This window comes from Arachis stenosperma, chromosome 2 (genome assembly GCF_014773155.1).
Source record: "Arachis stenosperma cultivar V10309 chromosome 2, arast.V10309.gnm1.PFL2, whole genome shotgun sequence".
Classification (NCBI taxonomy): Eukaryota; Viridiplantae; Streptophyta; class Magnoliopsida; order Fabales; family Fabaceae; genus Arachis; species Arachis stenosperma.
The window spans coordinates 111009913-111016950 of NC_080378.1; the positions used below are offsets into that span (position 1 = coordinate 111009913).

General features: G+C 41.7%; 1 non-coding gene across 1 annotated transcript; it reads right to left on the minus strand.

The window, feature by feature from the left end:
* Positions 1 to 991: 991 nt before the first annotated feature.
* LOC130963960 (small nucleolar RNA R71) lies at positions 992 to 1099 on the minus strand. The gene has a single exon (XR_009080075.1). It is a non-coding gene; the product is annotated as a small nucleolar RNA R71 (small nucleolar RNA).
* Positions 1100 to 7038: the final 5939 nt, after the last annotated feature.

Consider the following 7038-nt stretch of genomic DNA (forward strand, 5'->3'; position numbering starts at 1 on the left):
TTGTTTTCAAATTACATCTTTTAAAATTGTTTTCAAATCATATCTTCTCAATCACATCTCTTTGACCATAACTTCTCAATCATATCTTCGTAACCACATCTTTTTCAAAATAGTTTTCAATCAAATCTTTTTGATGTCTAATTTCAAAATCTTTTTTTCGAAAATCACTTGATTTCTTTCCCACTTTTGTTTTCGAAAATCAATTAGTGTTCTTCAAAAATGTTTTCAAAATTTTATAATTAATTTTCGAAAATTATCCCCCCCTTTCTTCTTCACATCCTTCTATTTATGGAGTATCACTCCTTCTTAATGCACAATTCGAACTATATCTGATCAAGTTCGAATTCTCCTTCTTCCTTCTTCTATTTTTCTTTTCCTCTGACACCTAAAGGAATCTCTATACTGTGACATAGAGGATTCCACACTTTCTTGTTCTCTTCTCTTTCATATGAGCAGGAGCAGAGACAAAGGCATTCTTGTTGAGGCTGATCCTGAACCTGAAAGGACCTTGAAGAGAAAGCTAAGAGAAGCCAAAACACAACTCTCTTTAGAGCACCTGACCGAACTCTTCAAGGAAGAAGAACAAATGGCAGCCGAAAACAACAACAATGCCAACAATGCAAGGAAGGTGCTTGGTGACTTTACTGCACCTACTCCTGATTTCTATGGGAGAAGCATCTCTATCCCTGCCATTGGAGCAAACAACTTTGAGCTTAAGCCTCAATTAGTTTCTCTAATGCAACAGAATTGCAAGTTTCATGGATTTCCAATGGAAGATCCTCATCAGTTTTTAGCTGAGTTCTTGCAAATCTGTGACACAGTCAAGACTAATGGGGTGAACCCTGAGGTCTATAGACTGATGCTATTCCCTTTTGCTGTAAGAGACAGAGCTAGGATATGGTTGGACTCTCAACCTAAAGAAAGCCTGGACTCTTGGGAAAAGCTAGTCAATGCCTTCTTGGCAAAGTTCTTTCCACCACAAAGATGGAGTAAGCTTAGAGTGGAAGTCCAAACCTTCAGACAGAAGGATGGAGAATCCCTCTATGAAGCTTGGGAAAGATACAAACAGTTAATCAGAAAATGTCCCTCTGACATGCTTTCTGAATGGAGCATCATAGGTATTTTCTATGATAGTCTCTCTGAACTATCCAAGATGTCTTTGGATAGCTCTGCTGGAGGATCTCTTCATCTGAAGAAGACGCCTACTGAAGCTCAAGAACTGATTGAAATGGTTGCAAATAACCAATTCATGTACACTTCTGAAAGGAATCCTGTGAACAATGGGACTAGTCAGAAGAAAGGAGTTCTTGAAATTGACACTCTGAATGCCATTTTGGCTCAGAATAAAATATTGACTCAACAAGTCAATCTGATTTCTCAAAGTCTGTCTGGAATGCAAAATGCACCAACAGTACTAAGGATGCTTCATCTGAGGAAGAAGCTTATGATCCTGAGAACCCTTCAATGGAAGAGGTAAATTACCTGGGAGAACCCTATGGTAACACCTATAATTCTTCATGGAGAAATCACCCAAATCTCTCATGGAAGAATCAAGAGAGACCTCAACAAGGTTTCAATAATAATGGTGGAAGAAACAGGTTTAACAATGGTAAACCTTTTCCATCATCTTCTCAGCAACAGACAGAGAGCTCTAAGCAGAATACCTCTGACTTAGCAACCATGGTCTCTGATCTAATCAAAACCACTCAAAGTTTCATGACTGAAACTAGATCCTCCATTAGGAATTTGGAAGGACAAGTGGGTCAGCTGAGCAAGAAAATTACTGAACTTCCCCCAAGCACTCTCCCAAGTAACACTGAAGAGAATCCAAAAGGAGAGTGCAAAGCCATAAATATGGCCGAATTCTGGGAGGAAGAAGAGGCAGTGAACGCCACTGAGGAAGGCCTCACTGGACGTCCACTGGCCTCCAATGAGTTCCCCAATGAGGAACCTTGGGAATCTGAGCCTCAAACTGAGACCATAGAGATTCCCTTGGACTTACTACTGCCTTTCATGAGCTCTGATGAGTATTCTTCCTCTGAAGAGGATGAGTATGTCACTGAAGAGCAAGTTGCTAAATACCTTGGAGCAATCATGAAGCTAAATGACAGGCTATTTGGAAATGAGACTTGGGAGGATGAACCCCCTTTGCTCACCAAAGAACTGGATAACTTGTCTAGGCAGCAATTGCCTCAAAAGAGGCAGGATCCTGGGAAGTTTTCTATACCTTGTACCATAGGCACCATGACCTTCAAGAAGGCCTTGTGTGACTTGGGGTCAAGTGTAAACCTCATGCCCCTCTCTGTAATGGAGAAATTAGGGATCTTTGAGGTGCAAGCTGCAAAAATCTCACTAGAGATGGCAGACAACTCAAGAAAACAAGCCTATGGACTTGTAGAGGATGTTCTGGTTAAGGTTGAAGACCATTACATTCCTACTGATTTCATAGTCCTAGAGACTGGGAAGTGCATGGATGAATCCATCATCCTTGGCAGACCCTTCCTAGCCACAGCAAAGGCTGTGATTGATGTTGATAGAGGAGAGTTGATCATTCAAGTGAATGAAGAATCCTTGGTGTTTAAGGCCCAAGGATATCCCTCTGTCATCATGGAGAAGAAGCATGAAGAGCTTCTCTCAAAACAGAGCCAAACAGAGCCCCCACAGTCAGACTCTAAGTTGGTGTTGGGAGGCCACAATCAAACTCTAAGTTTGGTGTTGAACCCCCACATTCAAACTCTAAGTTTGGTGTTGGGAAGTTCCAACACGGTTCTGAGCATCTCTGAGGCTCCATGAGAGTCCTCTGTCAAGCTAATGACAGTAAAGAAGCGCTTGTTGGGAGGCAACCCAATGTTTTATAATTAATTATTTTCTTTTGTTATTTTATCTTTTTTGTAGGTTGATGATCATAAGAAGTCACAAAAACAATGAAAAAAGCAAAAACAAAATGAAAAAACAGGAAGAAAAATAGCACACCCTGGAGGAAGATGCTGCTGGCGTTTAAACGCCAGTCAGCCTAGCAGTTGGGCGTTAAACGCCCAGTCTGGCACCCTTCTGGGCGTTTAACGCCAGAAAGGGGCACCAGACTGGCGTTAAACGCCAGTAAAGGGCAAAAACCTGGCGTTAAACGCCAGGAATGGGCACCAGCCCGGCGTTTAACGCCAGAAAAGGCTCAAAACGTGGATTTTGATGCCATTTGGTGCAAGGATGCCTTTTTCTTGACACTACAGGATCTGTGGACCCCACAGGACCCTACCATCACTCTCTCTCTTCTTCCCCCATTCACCAATCACCTCAACACCTCTTCCCCAAAAACCCCTCACCTATCAAATCCCATCTTTCTCTTCACCACTCACATCCATCCTTCATAAAACCCCACCAACCTCACCCTTCAAATTCAAACCACTTTCCCTCCCAAACCCACCCTCAAATGGCCGAACCCTCATCCCCCTCTTTCCTATATAAACCCCTCTTTACCCCTTCATTTTCCCACTACCTAAACACCACTTCTCCCCTCCTTGGCCGAATACACCACCATCTCCCTCTTCCTCATTTCTTCTTCTTCTACTCTCTTCTTTCTTCTTTGCTCGAGGACGAGCAAACATTTTAAGTTTGGTGTGGTGAAAGCGTTGCTTTTTCGTTTTTCCATAACCATTTATGGCATCCAAGGCCGGAGAAACCTCTAGAAAGAGGAAAGGGAAGGCAAAGGCTTCCACCTCCGAGTCATGGGAGATGGATAGATTCCTCTCAAGGGTGCATCAAGACCACTTCTATGAAGTTGTGGCCTTGAAGAAGGTGATCCCCGAAGTCCCCTTTTCACTCAAAAAGGGTGAATATCCGGAGATCCGCCATGAGATCCGAAGAAGAGGTTGGGAAGTACTTACCAACCCCATTCAACAAGTCGGAATCTTGATGGTTCAAGAGTTCTATGCCAATGCATGGATCACCAAGAACCATGACCAAAGTGTGAACCCGAATCCAAAGAATTATCTCACTATGGTTCGGGGGAAATACTTGGATTTTAGTCCGGAAAGTGTGAGGGTGGCGTTCAACTTGCCTATGATGCAAGGAGATGAGCATCCTTACACTAGAAGGGTCAACTTTGATCAAAGGTTGGACCAAGTCCTCACAGTCATATGTGAAGAGGGCGCACAATGGAAGCAAGATTCAAGAGGAAAGCCAGTCCAATTGAGAAGGCATGACCTCAAACCCGTGGCTAGAGGATGGTTAGAGTTCATACAACGCTCAATCATTCCCACTAGCAACCGGTCCGAAGTTACCATAGACCGGGCTATCATGATCCATAGCATCATGATTGGAGAAGAAATAAAGGTTCATGAGGTTATAGCCCAAGAACTCTATAGGGTGGCGGACAAGACCTCTACCTTGGCAAGGTTAGCCTTTCCTCACCTCATTTGTCACCTTTGTTATTCAGTGGGAGTTGACATAGAGGGAGACATCACCATTGATGAGGACAAGCCCATCACTAAGAAAAGGATGGAGTACACAAGAGATCCCACTCATCATGAGATCCCTGAGATTCCTCAAGGGATGAATTTTCCTCCACAAGACTATTGGGGGCAACTAAACACCTCCTTAGGAGAATTGAGTTCCAACATGGGACAACTAAGGGTGGAGCATCAAGAACACTCCATTCTCCTCCATGAAATTAGAGAAGAACAAAGAATCATGAGAGAGGAGCAACAAAGGCAAGGAAGAGACATTGAGGAGCTCAAGCACTCCATAGGACCTTCAAAAGCAAGGAAGAGCCGCCATCACTGAGGTGGACCCATTCCTTGATTTCCTTGTTCTTTATTCCTTTGTTTTTCGAATTTTGGTGCTTTATGTTATCCATGCTTGTGTCTTATGATCATTAGTGTCTTAGTGTCTATGCCTTAAAGTTATGAATGTCCTATGAATCCATCACCTTTCTTGAATAAAAATGTGCTTAATTGAAAAAGGAAGAATTGCATGAATTTTGAATTTTATAATAGTTTAATTATTTTGATGTGGTGGCAATATTTTTGTTCTCTGAATGTATGCTTAAACAGTGCATATGTATCTTGAATTTGTGGTTCATGAATGTTGGCTCTTGAAAGAATGATGAAAAAGGAGACATGTTATTGAGGATCTGAAAAATCAATAAAATGATTCTTGAAGCAAGAAAAAGCATTGCTATTCAAAAAAAAAAAAAAAAACCGAAAAAAAAAGAAGAAAAAAAAAAGAAAACGAAAATAATAATAATAATAATAATAATAATAAGAGTTGTGATCCAAGGCAAATAAGAGTGTGCTTAAGAACCCTGGACACCTCTAATTGGGGACTTTAGCAAAGCTAAGTCACAATCTGAAAAGGTTCACCCAATTATGTGTCTGTGGCATGTATGTATCCGGTGGTAATACTGGAAAGACAGAGTGCTTTGGGCCACAGCCAAGACTCAATAAATAGCTATGTTCAAGAATCATCATACTTTACTAGGAGAATCATTAACACTATCTGGATTCTAAGTTCCTAAAGAAGCCAACCATTCTGAATTTCAAAGGATAGATTGAGATGCCAAAACTATTCAGAGGCAAAAAGTTAAAAGCCCCGCTCATCTAATTAATACTGATCTTCACAGATGTTTTTGGAATTCATTGCATATTCTCTTCCTTTTATCTTATTTGATTTTCAGTTGCTTGGGGACAAGCAACAATTTAAGTTTGGTGTTGTGATGAGCGGATGATTTGTATACTTTTTGGCATTGTTTTTAGTATGTTTTTGATATGATCTAGTTAGTTTTTAGTATATTTTTATTAGTTTTTAGTTAAAATTCACTTTTCTAGACTTTACTATGAGTTTGTGTGTTTTTCTGTGATTTCAGGTATTTTCTGGCTGAAATTGAGGGACCTGAGCAAAAATCTGATCCAGAGACCAAAAAGGACTGCAGATGCTGTTGGATTCTGACCTCCCTGCACTCGAAGCGGATTTTATGGAGCTACAGATACCCAATTGGCGCGCTCTCAACGGCTTTGGAAAGTAGACATCCTGGGCTTTCCAGCAATATATGATATTCCATACTTTGCCCAAGATTTGATGGCCCAAACCGGCGTTCAAAGTCACCTCAAGAAATCCCAGCGTTAAACGCTGGAACTGGCACCCAAATGGGAGTTAAACGCCCAAACTGGCACCAAGGCTGGCGTTTAACTCCAAGAAGAGTCTCTACACGAAATTTGCTTCATTGCTCAGCCCAAGCACACACCAAGTGGGCCCGGAAGAGGATTTTTATGTCATTTACTCATTTCTGTACACCTTAGGCTACTAGTTTCTTATAAGTAAGACCTTTTACTATTGTATTAGAAATCTTTGGATTGTTTTTGATCCTTTGATCATCTTTGGACATCTAGTTCTTAGATCATTTGGGGGCTGGCCATTCGGCCATGCCTAGACCTTGTTCTTATGTATTTTCAACGGTGGAGTTTCTACACACCATAGATTAAGGTGTGGAGCTCTGCTGTACCTCGAGTATTAATGCAATTACTATTGTTCTTCCATTCAATTCCGCTTGTTCTTTTACCAAGATATCACTTGTTCTTCAACATGATGAAGGTGATGATTGACGCCCATCACCATTCTCACCTATGAACAAGGTGACTGACAACCACTCTTGTTCTACAAGCATTCGAGGCTTGGTGAATATCTCTTGGATTTCTGATTGCATGATGCATGGTTGATCGCCTGACAACCGAGTGCTCGCCTGACAAACGAGCCACCCATTCCGTGAGATCAGAGTCTTCGTGGTATAGGCAAGAACTGATGGCAGCATTCAAGAGAATCCGGAAGGTCTAACCTTGTCTGTGGTATTCTGAGTAGGATTCAATGACTGAATGACTGTGACGTGCTTCAAACTCCTAGCAGGCTAGGGCGTTAGTGACAGACGCAAAAGTATCAATGGATATTATTCCGGCCTGAACGAGAATCGACAGCTGAATTCTGCTATGCCGTGACAGGACATATGCAATCGCTTTCACTGAGAGGATGGGAGGTAGCTGCTGACAACAG